Raw genomic sequence first — 13,257 nt, forward strand, 5'->3', positions numbered from 1 at the left:
TTCGTAACGCATTACAACGTTACTCATTCCCCTGCCCCCACCCCACCCTCGCTGCTGTCCATCCTCTAAGCTGGGCGCCCCACTGGGATCTAATTGTTTTTAATCACTTTCCAGTTGCCCAAGCTCGTCCGCAAAATGGCTCTGGGCGCACTTAGATTGGCCAAATAATGATTATACGTATAGCATAATAATTATCATCATCGCTGCCATTCCCCGAGACACCCAGCTGAAGTCTGAACTGGACAGGATCTAGGGTCTGGCATTGGCACTCCTCATTAGATAAGCCATTCCCCTGACTCTGTGCTCCGATGCAGAATAGAGAGACAGAGGGACTTCCATCAACTCCAGTAGAGCATGATACCCCCAACAGAGAGAGGAGACAGTCAGTCAGTCAGTCAGTCAGTCAGAACAGTGCACTGAGTGGTCTGAGTGGCCTGCCAGATTCAGTGTAAAGATGCTTATTATTAGGCCATAGCGCCCCAGCATGCACTGTGCCGAAATGCATTCTGGCTTACACTAGGAAGCCTGCCAGCCACACGCAGCCATGGGGTATGTGTGTGCCAAAAGATTTCTTGTTTATTTCGTGTTTATTTTTGCATAATTCCAAGTGGTACTCGTTCTCGTTCTCGTCCTCGTGCCGCTGCCACTCGTTCTGACTCGTTCTGGGGCAATTAAGCGATAAGCTAGCTAAATACACAGCACTCTTCAGCGCCTCAGCCTCACACCACGTCACCATCCTACAACCGAACTGTCGCACAAAAATTTGCAATGGGAAAAGACACAACATTTTCATGTTTCAGCACAAGAACCCAAGACGTGGAATTGGGTGTCGAAGCGCAAGTTACCCTTGGCAAATTGTATTGTTTCCCATAGAAAATAAATTTTATGGAACTTAAAATTAAATAAATATATCTGAATAATTTATTCTAGGAGTGTTCACCTGGCAGGAAGTAATTCCATATCTCAAGTTCCAATTCTACTTGTGACGTATTTAGTTGTGTAACTGCAATTTTCTATATTTTTAAATATGATTCAGCCTGCAGCTATAGGAGGGCTACAGCTACCCTCTGCCAGGGTACGACTATAATGAAGCCGCGTGGCTGTGTGGGAGGAGCTGCTGGAGGATTCGCAAGATGAAGATAACCACTTGGAAACTCATTTGTTGAGAATTATAATTAGACAATTATTTGGTTTTTAATTTGTTGCTGTTGCTGTTGCCGTTGTTGTTACCCGTTGCTGTGGCTGTGGCTGTTGGTGTTAGTTGCGATTAGTATTAGTATTATTATTGCGATTATGGCAAAGTAATTGGGAAACAGTTTTGGCAATTGAAGAAATTCAAATCCATACGCCATGTGGCCCCGTATCACTTTTGCATTTACCACTTTTAATTAGTTTCTGTAGCTATTTGGGCCCCGTTTAATACTTGTATTTAATTGATTGTATTTATTGATTTGTCGAGAGAAAGGTTCGCTGTATCTGGGCTGCCTTGGGGTTTGTGGCTGCTGTCCAGGCCTGAGGCGAGTTCGCTGAGGCATTGATGAAGTGTTTCGCTTGCCATGGAACGGGTACAGTTCACAGTTCCATCTGCGCCAGGCTCATTCATTTGGTGTGGCTTTTCTCAGAACCGAAGCAAAGTTTATGCCTGAGGGGAGGCACAGGCAGCGCTTCCTCCCGTCAACCGATGCTTCGCTTTAAACCGCAAAGCAAATGCGGCCAGAACATTAGAGCAGATGTTGCTCTGTTGCCCCTCCCCCCGTCCAGGAGCCACCTGTGTGAAGGTGTGTGGCAGTGCGTGTAGGCTTGGGTGTGTGTTGGTGGTCGGGTGGCTGGGTGGCTGGGTGGCTGGCTGGCTGGGTGTGTGTGCACACACTTCAACTCATTAGCGCGTAAAGAATCTTAACGCTTCAAAATGAATTAATTTTCATCCAATTTGGCGTTGTCACACACAAAGAGAAGGCGGCCAAGAGCGAGACCAAGACGCAGACGGAGACGAATCCGAAGCCAGCGAAAGTGAAAGAGAATGAGACAGCGACAGCGACAGAGTTAGTGAGTGGAACCAAGACTGAGATTGACACTGAGTCGCAGGCTGGAACTGTGCCACATTGTCGTCTTTTGGCTCATTATGCACCTGCGTCTGCTTCTGGCTTTGGGTCTGGGCTCTGGCACTGTCTCTATCTCTCTCTCTCTCTCTTTCTGTCTCTCTCTGCTGCTGCATGACAAGCGCCTGTTGTACGCGCCTCCTGGCTTTCTTTACTCTTTATTATATTTTTTTTTTTTTAATTCTGATTCTCATTTTCATTTTCATTTTATTTCGCTTTGTTTAATTTCTCTGCTGTGTTTTTTCTTTTATTTTTTTCATGGCTGATTTTAAATTTCGACATGGCGCTTCCAACTACTGTCCCTGCAGGATTCTGTCCTCCTACCCCACCCCCTATCCACCCACCTCTCCGCCGGCATGTGTATCCGTTTCTGGGCTGCTTCTCTGCGAGTCTCTGTGTGTGTGTGTGCGAATGTACATATGTATGTATGTATTTAAATCCGATTTGAATAATTACAAATTTCAATTGTATGAAAACCAACGGCAGCAGCCACGACACCGCCCACCGCCCCATGACAGCCAGCAATATGACGCCATATGGAAATGGCAGCACACAGGGGCGTAGGGAGCACTGGTGGAGGGGGGAGGGGCGGTGCTCTCAGGTGAAGCGTAGCGTAGCGGAGCGGGGGAGCATAAGAATATTTACCGTACACTGACAACCATGGCAGCCCGTTGTCACACAGCGCGAAAAATTAGGCAGAAATTAGGCGCAGCCAGAAAAAGAACATTCCATATATTTAAGCAATATTTAAACTACAGAAGCTCCAACTATAACTCAGACATAATTAAGTAAGGGATGCAGCATAAAAGGATTCACTTTCGTAAGCACTCTGAAGAGTTATTTCTGGTTGCAAGATGCTGCAATTGTCCCTTAAATGGGGGATCTTAAAGATATATGCATTGTGTTTATTATAAGTTATGAATAAAATATTCTCTCAGTGTAGCAGTTGTTGTCGCATCGCAGTCGCTGCCTTTCACAGTCGCTGGCTACGGGCACGGCGATGAAAACAATAACAGCAACGACAAGGGCTTCTGTTTCTGCCGAGTTAAAGATAAGATTATTACCCCCTCATGCACACACACACACACACACACACACACCCACTGTGAAGTCGCTGCTCTGCCTGCTTGGGATTTATTTTTGGTATTTCTCCATTCCGCCTCCAACGTTCAACGGTGCCTCGATCCCATTCTGGTTTTTTTTGCGGCTGTGCCCCCACTCCCACGCCAACCCCCAGCCCCAATCCCAACCCAATTCAACGCTTTGCGGTTGACTATTCCAGAGTTTGCTCTGTTGCGCCTTCTGCTCCCCTTTTGTGGGTGTAGCATTTTCGCATTTTCGCATTTTCGCATTTCGGCATTAGCACTTGATGAGGGATTAGCACTTGATGGGGAGGGAACGAACTGGAACGAGCTGCGATCGGTTTTATTTCCATGTGAAGTGCTCTTCATTTTACTGCTTGTATTGAGTTGAGCAGCCAGCAGCCAGCAGCAGATCGGTTCTGGTGTCTGATTTTGCTTAAAGATTTCTCTGCTTTGATCCTTTGCGAGTGATAAATGGGTACATTGATTTGGCATACTTATATGTACATACATTCAATTAAATTTACCCTACATATAATTTGTCGTTTTCCTCTCTTCTTTGGCCCCCCTTTGGAGCATCAATTAGTTGTGGCTGCTTCCCAAGAACTGGCCACCCCCACCCTTAAATGATATATCATCAGCGCCATGCACTCCATGGCCATCTCCTCGCCACTCGAGGCACTTATCAGCACTTGGCCATCTGTTGTAGTCCACCTTGGGACTCAGACATCGTGGAACGGTCTGTGGGTGGATGGTTGGCGGGTGCTGTCTGTATGTGTGTGTGTGTGTGTGTGTGGGGGGAGGGGGCTCTTGGACAATCTACTGTTAAATTACTTTAACTCGATTCATTTTGCAATTGGGTTGTTTTTTCCCTTTGCTTTGCTTTGGTATTTCCTTTTGGTTTTCGGTGTTTAGTTTTTTTTAGTCTTTTCTTTTCTGGTCTGCTTTTTGTTCACTTGTTTGTGGGCAGAGCACAGCTCTATAAGCCTGGCAGCGACAGGCAGAGATACCTGAACGGACTTTTTCTTCTTCCCCTCCGTTTCTCCTCCTTTCATTCTGGCTTTTCTTTTTTCCCTCATGTACCAGCACGTGTGTGTGTGCGTTGGTCGCTGGCTATGAAACAGATAAATTGCAAAAGTTTTCCCAAAATATTTTCACAAGACGACGGCAAGCCCTAGGCGTTGGGTCTGTGCTGCGGCTGCCTGCCTAGGGGTAGCTGTAGGTGTGCAGGTGTGTAGGTGTGTAGGTGCAGGGTTCGTGGCGCACAAAAATCTGCAATAAAATTTTACCAATAAACTTTAGACGCACACATGGATGGCCGGGTGCGGGGGGGTGCTGGAGCCCCGAAACAGATGCGGATACGGGCGGCGTGGCGTGGCGTGGCGGCTGTGGAATGCGAAGGCGGATGCGGATGCGGACAGGTGGAACTTTTTGTGAACTATACTAAATTATTGTAGTTGCTGAAAAAGTTTAACCCACGCCCAGACCCACGCCCATGTCCCTGCTCTCTCTCTCTGTCTCTCTCGCTGTGTCCCTCTCTCTGGGGCTGATACACGCAAAAAATTCTCTAGCCCACACACACTGTCTGCGGTGGGGAAGGGGGTACGGAGGGGGATGGATGTTGGCAGGAAGGAGATGTGAGCACCTTTTGACATGCCCCCAGGGGGTGGGTGGTTGGGTGGTTGGGCTGTTGGATAGATAACACACATATGCGAGGTTGCATGGCTATAAAATGCGGTGAACTAATGCCCCAAAACCCCTGCCCCCCCTCTGCCACCCTATTAACTTTGACTGCCACCAGTTGAGGGGCTCAACAGGAGGATGGGTGGAGGTGTGAGTGTGTGCCATGTGCCGTGTGCCTTGTGCAACATTTCATTGCACTCGAAAATGTGAATCTGGCGAGTGTCCATGTGACATATGTGCCAAACTTCTCTGACTGGCAGTTTTTCCGGTTTGTTTTGTATATTTCTTTTTTTTTTTTCGGCTGTTTGTTATTTTGGCGACCCATCCCCCCCCACCCCGGCACACACACCTCTAAGTGCTGGATGGGTCACCAGTTTGTGTGTCAATTGTGCGCTCAAGGTCGGCACCGGGGGCAGGGCTATTGAAACTTTGCATTCCCAGCGGCCTTGCTCGCCGAGGGAGGAGGAGCTGCGGCGCAAACCAAATGAATCCTGAAAGTGTGTGCTCTGTCCGGTGTCCGGTGTCCGGTGTCCTGCGTTTTTAGTTTGCAGCTTCCCCCAGGCGGGACTTTGACTTAATTTATTGATTTGGGACCTGATCCGTTCGCAATCCGTTCGCAGTTTGCAGAATTTTTGCATTTGTTTGTTTTTTTTTTCCCCCGCAGGTTGTGTTCTGGGTTCCGGGGTCTGGTACTCCTCCAGCCAGGGATCTGGCTGCTGCTATCAGCTGCAGCTCTGCTCCAGTCTCGGCTCGGCCAGCTGCACTTCGAGCTCCTTTGGCAGCGCTTTGCCAGCTCTTTCCTTAGCCAGCTTCAGCTCCTTTGAGTTTTGGATCCAACTGTAGTCCCACCTCCCACTTCCACTGCTCTCCCTCCAGCAGCTCCTGATCCTGTATGCTCTCCCCGCTCCTGTTGCCACCACCGTTTCGTGTGATTTGCGATTTATGTACACTAATTGGTGCTCGCTCAGATTCGCTTTCCATTGGCCTGCCCTAATGAGCCTCAATGCTGGCTGCGATTTTATTCGTGGGGGTGGGTTGCGAGTGTTTGCATTTCGTCTCGCCCTTAACGGCGGCATAAGAATAAGAATGTCATTCATTAAATTTATGTCTGGATCTTGAAAAGGGACACGAAAACAAGATTCAGCCTGGAACTACCCATAACGATGGCAGGAGCCGCCGAGAGAGAGAGAGAGAGACGGAGAGAGTTGACGAAGGTGAAGGGTAGGAATGGGACTGGAACTGGCACTGGCACTGGAACTGGCACTGGGACTGAGGTTTAACGGAGCTGAGTAAGAAAACTTTCTTTTGTTGGCACCCAAGGCACGTACGCTTGTGGATACAATATGTCATAGTGCCATACTGACGAGGATGAGAGCCGTGAGAGTGGGAGGGAAGCGAGGGAAGCCCCCACTTGGAGTGGAGCAGCAGCATGTGTCGCGATTCCATCCGAACGCTTTGGCATTGGCCATGGCCGGAGCCACAGCCAGAGCCAGGGCATGGCCAAAGGCATCGTTGACAGCACTTACGATCCCAAGTGGGTCGCATAAATATGCCTGGGCTTCATCTTCATCCCAATCTCCATGCTCCATTCGCCTTTCTGTGTACTGTGTGCTGTGTACTTGGGGGCCAGGACTACCCTCCCTCCAGCCCTGAACCAGGCACCTGAACCATGCAAATCCCTGGCATCAGTGGAGGGGGGGGGCTAGATCCTCGAGATCATTGGGCTCTTGATGGAAGGTTCTGCTTATCGTCTTTCGCTTACAGCTTCATCTCTGGCGCTGTGCACATATCCTTGGACAGCTACTTACATCACGATGTGGCCGAAAGTGTCGATAAAACTTTCGCTAAGCCTCCACTTTGGGTGTCCTTGTCCCTGTCCCTGTCCCTGTGCCTGTGCCTGTGCCTGTCCCTCTGCGGCGCTGATGTCCTTGCAGCACTGGCCAGCTGACGAATTTGGCGCGGGCGTCACATTAACGCGGCTAATGGTGAAAGTTTTATGCCTGGCTTCAGCTCCGTAATGTGCAACACTTGAGCGGCAGCAGCACAGCAGCAACAGCAACAGCAGCAACAGCAACAGCATCAGCGGTGGGGCATGGCTTTAATGTGGAATTTAACTTGCTTGCTGTTATAAAAGTGTAATACTTGCCGCCCCACAGCCCACAAGCCACTACAGAGATACCCACATGCCCCCCAACCACTCAGCCTGGCAGCCTAAGAGAGAGAGAGAGCTAAGAGAGCAGGGTGAGCTGGCTTAAGAGAGTCGCTGTGAATGCTGGCAGGACCAGCAGCATCAGCATCAGCATGAGGACCAAGACCAGGGACCCAGGACCCAGCGCCCGAGTGTCTGGCAGGACCAGGCAGGACCCGCTGCCATGCCATTAGCCATGTCGTCTCCAAAGAGCAAACTTCGAAAGCCTTTCGAATGCCCAAGAACTCGTCCTCGTCATCGTCCTCGTCCTCGTCGTTGTCCTCGTCCTCGTCGCTGTCGTCGTCGTTTTGCGGCTCGTGCGGCTTCGCACTGGTCCCCGACTCATGGTGGGGTCCTCGGCTCTGGCCTGCCTGTGTGTCGGCTGCTGTCGGCCAGCGCTGCCGTGGCTCGACAGTTGGTTATGAAATCTGAACGTGTTCGCACGTGCCGCACGGATCTCGCAGCAGCTTCAACAGCCATCCACTCAGTTCAATTCAGCTCAACTCCGCTCCACTCAATACAACTCCACTCAAACTAAACCGAAATAAATCACCCCAGACTCTGGTCAAAAAAAAAAATCCAAACCAAAATCCAAACCAAAAAAAACCAAAAAAAAAAAATTAAAACATAAAAAAAACGCAACCAAAAAAAAGAACCAAAACCAAAAGAAAAAAAAAAAACCACAAAACAAAAAAAGAAAATACATCAGAGGATTGGAAAACATTTCGTGCTAGAAATTTTGTGTTTAGAAATTTGTGTTCTCCTCAGTTCGCGCCTCTCGCAGTCTCCCTGCCACGCTCCAGCTCCATCTCTCTCTCGCTCTCTCTCTCACTCACTCACTCTCACTCTTTCACTCTATCTCATTAATGGTAACCAACTCAATCAACAAGCTGCAAAAATAAAGTTAACAAATAGGACAAATAAAACAAAACAAAATATAGCAATTAAACAAAAAAAAAAAAAGAAATAAAATAGCATAGGATCATAGTTCAAGTTATTTTTTATCAAAAGCAAGTCCGTCGGCCAACAACAAAAACATTTTCTTTGATTTTTTTTACAACTTTTTTTTGCGTTGTCAATAGACAAAATAAGTAAGTGTTTTGCGTGTTTGTGTCTAAAACAAAAAACAAAAAAAATAATAAGAAATAAAAACAAGAAAAGAAAAGAAACGGTGGAAGGGCGACAGGCCAGACCAGGCCGATGTGAGTGATCGGTGAACTGCACTGCATTGGGAATTGATGGCAGCAAGCCAGAGGAGAGCACCAATCGAGCGAGCTCCGATCCGTCTTTGAGTATTAGTCCCAAAGAGCACCTGTAAGTATGCCATTTGAATCATATGCAAAAAGCATTCCAAATGCTGTTCTACGACAAAACCGAACATATCTAGCAAATGGCTGAGGGGAATAATGAGCACCTTAATTATTTGCCAATCGTCGGTTTAAATGCATTTAAACGCATTAAATGTGAGCTCGAGCTCCGCCACCACTTGGGATTTGCCTGGACAAAGCGCCGACAAATCGAAGCAATCGAAGATGCCAAATCAAACAGCAAAAACGTCAATTTCAGATGCCCCCAAAGGCTGAACAGGGCCAAACAGCAAGTCTATTCCAAGACACACACACACACACACACACACAAATACATACATATATGTACGTACATATATGTGTGTAAAGAATATGAAGAGGAGAAATGATGTTGCTTCATCTGCGGCGGGGTGGGTGCTGAAACATCTGTGGCTTGTGCTTAAGTTAATTATTATCAATTAATAGCTAATCACGATAAATGTGCATGAAAGCGTTGGGCCAAGGACGCAGCCATACGGGGTCGGGGATGTTCATGTTTTTTTCTATGTATGTGTGCAGGGTGTGCGTGTGTGTGCGGGGGCAGAGTGAGAACTGTTGTGGGGCAAAGCAACAAATGGCAATTGGGTCTGCTGGCACGCTCCCCTCTGGGCAATACATCTAGTCCAATATCCTGTTGATTTGTCACACACTGCGTATGAAAAATTGCAATTAAAAACACGCATACGCACCGTTGGCCATCGATAAAGCGCTCGCACACACACACACACACACACACACCAAAAACTCAAATTGCAGCCAGATAAAGGATTGATGGAATCTGGAATTGATTGAAAATTAGTTTTAACTTTTATGTTATTTTCTGCTGGCTTGAAACTCTTTTTAGTTTTCTTAACGAACCTTTCCCCCAGCTTTAATCTTTGAGAAATAAAATAAATGAATATCCATACTCTGCAATCTTTGATATTGAGGCATCAGTATTTTCGTATCTCCTTCTCTGACTCGTAGGTAGAACAGAGGTAGAACAGAGGTAGATAAGGAAAATTAGTGGGGAATTAAAATCAATCACAAAAGATTAATGAAAGCTGCGTAGTGAAAGGGAGCGCGGCTCCGTCGCATTAGCGTTTATTAATTATCGGTGTAATGTACATTTCGAGTCATTTCGGCTGCTTGGCCATTATTGCTGGCGAATGAACAATGAAATGGCAAAATAGCCGCATAAAAGCGAATATTTATGATCTGCCTTCGCAAGCTTCTCATCAAATTCACTGAAAGCTGCACTTGTGCCTCGTTCTTGCCGCTTTGCCGCTCTCTCCATCTCTCTGTGTGGTTGTCTACTGGCATGTTTTTGCTGGCTGGGCTGGGCTGGGCTGTGCCATGGGCTTTGATCTTGGGGCTTCTCTATCGGTGAGGATGTCCTGTGAAATGACAGGAAATGCAGGGTTATGGATATGGGAATTGGGTGGCAGACGCTGCCTGCCGTCGGAATGAGTTAACAATCGCGATTCGCTGGCTGTTCGAGTGCCCTCAATAAACGACATTTTATTATTTTTTCTGCCCTGCCCCCGCGCTCCACTGTTGTCGTTGTCTGTGTGCCTCGCCTGGTTGCTGCTCCTCCATCGCCAGCTTCTGCTTCTGCTCCATTGCCAGCTTCTGGTTCTGCTACTGCTACTGCTTCTGCTGCTGTTCCTGTTCATTCCATGCTGTGCTCCTTCCGCTACCCATATTTCTGTTGGGTTTTGTTCGCTCTTCCTGCTGGCTCTTTTTTTTTTGTGCGTTTTTTTTTTTTCGTTTTCCCTCTCTGTTGCTTTTGCCTTTTTTCCCGGTCCACCGTGCTACCGTTCTCCCGTTCTACCGTTCTCCCGTTATCGTTTCAGTTACAAAGCGGCGCGCACTTTACGCTGATTGCTCGCTGGGCGCAAACGTTCCACAGGACGCAGGACACGGGCCAGGACATGCCGTTTGGCGTTGGTTTCGCATTTAGTTTTTTTTTTCTTTGCTTTTCCTCCTTTGCTTTTTCTCTATGCCTCTGCCGTTGTGCCTCTCCATTTTCTACTCTTTTTGCCTCACTCTCTTTGTGTGTGTGTGTGTGTGTGTGACTGGGGGGCATCGATATCATTGAGTTTATTGTTACTTCCTTTTGCAATTATCCTAGTTAGTCCAGGGCTCAGGCTCAGTGGCACAGTGGCTCCTATTGCCAGTCGCCAGTCGCCAGTCCGCACAGCGGCAGTTCGCATCCTTCTGGCACTAACTTCATTTGGCTGCTCGTTCCCTCTGCCACGGCCTCTGTGCTACAGGGGATGCTGCAGATGCTGCAGATGCTGCTGGTCAGTGTCATCTGACCGGAGTAAAATGTTGCCACAGTTGGCACAGTCCTTGGCGCTTTGCTTTGAGGACCCATGTCCTGCGGTTTATGATCTGCCCGACAATCGAGCAGCGGGGTTTGTTCTCCCATAATTCCAGCAACTCACTGATAACTGCCACATTTGCTGCTGCAATTTGGTGCTGGTGCTGGTGCGTGTTTTCCTGGAATTTCTACCGTCGCCATGCAACAGTCGACCACAATCTGCACTCAGCGTAGGAGCAGGAGGAGCAGGAGGAGGCATAGGAGGAGTAGCAGCAGCAGCAGGAGCAGCGAAAAGGCGACAAGTAGCGGTGGCAAAAATCAACCAAAAACGCTGACACAACGCAAACTCAATCAAACTGTCAACAGCAATTTGGTGTGTGTGTTTTCCCTTTGTCCTTTTTCGGTTGTGTGTGTGTTTGTTGCTGTTTTGTTTTTGGTTTAGATGCCACGCCCAGGCGTTGGGCCAATGCCAAACCGAACGCCCCCGCCCCATATATATAGATCTGCCAGCATATACCGCAGTGGTGTCTGGTGTCCACACCCAAGTAATAAAAGTGTAGCATACGCTCGACATTTAATTAAAAGCTTGCGAAAAATGCAACCCACGAAGCGGATGGTGGCAGGAGCATCCTCTCCGATCCTCAATAAGCAATGCTCGGCGCAAAGCAGAACCAAATTAAATTAATTAAAGTGCAAGTCCAAGAAAAATCTGAGCTTGCGGCACGTGAAACATTCAGTGGCAAGAAAACTCTCAACTTCCCCAAGGGGGGGGGGGATGGGCGAGTGGGTTGCATGGTGTGGCTGTTGGTGGTCTTGAAGTGTTGCATAGTTTTGTGTGTGTGCCAGTGCAACGCCTTTTAATGACCAACGCTCCTGCATGCGGTCTGGCCTGCCGCACCCACAGCAGCCACCACCACCCACTTGAAGTCTCTCCTTCGTGCGCTCTCTCCCTCGCTCTCTCCCTCTGTGTGTGGGTGTACCCCCCTGTGTCCACTCGTTGGCATCGCATTTTTTGCAATTAGCGGAATTGTTTCACATTTGCTTCACACTTCTGCCGGTCTCCTGCTGTCGCTGTGGCTGTGGCTGTCGCTGCCTCTGCTTACGCTGCACCTCTTCCTCCCTGCTGCTTTTGGTTGCAGTTTATCTGCGGTTGAATCTCCGCTTCGTAGCCCCGCAGCACCCCTTTGGTTTGTCACTCGGCTGCGCCCGCCATGCGCTGCATCTATCTGTGTGTGTCCACTATTTTGGCACCCATGGGGATTCACAGCTAAATCTTTTAAAACACATCTAAAAAGGATGCGCAAAGTGGGATGTGCGAGCAGAAGAGAAACGGGATGTGTGGATGCGGATGAGGATGCGGAAGGGGATATACAAACAGCTTTCTGCACTCTACAGCACTCCACACTCTCTGCACACTCCACACATGACTCAGCTGGCTGCACTTTAGTGGGTAACCCAGTTTTCTTTGCTTAAAAGGTTTCCTCTTCATTTCTATGCTTTCGCTTTTTGTTGTTTTAGAAACAAATGGGTTTCAGGGGTGTCGCCACAATTCGGTTGGTCCAAAGCTCATTTGCAGCATTTCTCAGTTTGTTAGTTTTGTAAGACATCAAACTAAGTCAACTCAGCCGCCAAGGATATCACTCCAGAGCCCAAGCTCAGGCTGCCAGCTTCCATCCACCTTCCGCGCAGCCAAAGTAAAAGATAAAAAAAATGTAACAGACTCCGACTCAGGTTCCAATTGCCAGCCAAGCGGCGAACATGTGGATACCCTCCTGGCCGTAGTGTTTTTTTAAATATATAAGCGCATGCTCTGGGCCTCTTGGGGCGCCACAAGGCAGAAAAGTAAAGCAAAAAAAATAATGATTCAGTAGCTCGTCCGGGAGTTGAACCCGGGACCTCTCGCACCCGAAGCGAGAATCATGCCCCTAGACCAACGAGCCGCTTGAACACGGAGCAGCACATTTATCCTGAAATATTATAGCCATATATGCAAACATAAGTCCCTCGATTTGATCAGCGAAATCGGGGAAATTTTCGGATTGCTCCAAGAGGATTCCTACCATCAAATAATATTGCATATAATTTCATACTCTCATCCGTGCAAATGCCTGTTCATATCCATAGTACCCTCTGCAAGTGCATTTAAATACAGAAAATGGTAAACAGGTTCTTGGTGCTTTTTTTGCTGGTGGGTTTTTCCCTCTTCCTCTTGGCTTCTCTTCATTTTATTTTTTTTTTTGGGGCTGCTAACGAGCAGAGCAGGATGGAAATAGGAATCAGACTGTGGCTGTGGATGTGGCTGTGGATGAGGATGCTTCTCTCAAACGAGTTATGCGCATTTGGCCGCGAGCCGAGAGATTTGCGCTGCTCATTCCCGGCTTGAGCCTGCCGCTGCTGCTGCTGCTGCTGCTCTCCTTTTCTTGGTTTTGCCCATTTTCGTTTTGTGTCCTTCTTTTGGCAGCAGCAGGTATCATAAACCTCAAGGTGTCCGTCATTTTGCTTATATAAAATCAACGCAGAGCGGCGACACACAGCACACAGCACACAGCACACG

The 13,257-nt window shown here is 48.1% G+C and overlaps 1 non-coding gene across 1 annotated transcript; it reads right to left on the minus strand.

Moving 5' to 3' along the window:
- Positions 1-12,571: 12,571 nt before the first annotated feature.
- Positions 12,572-12,643, minus strand: Trnap-cgg. The gene has a single exon. It is a non-coding gene; the product is annotated as a tRNA-Pro (tRNA).
- Between the last annotated feature and the right edge of the window lie 614 nt (positions 12,644-13,257).

This window comes from Drosophila obscura, unplaced genomic scaffold (assembly GCF_018151105.1).
Source record: "Drosophila obscura isolate BZ-5 IFL unplaced genomic scaffold, ASM1815110v1 contig_29, whole genome shotgun sequence".
NCBI lineage: Eukaryota > Metazoa > Arthropoda > Insecta > Diptera > Drosophilidae > Drosophila > Drosophila obscura.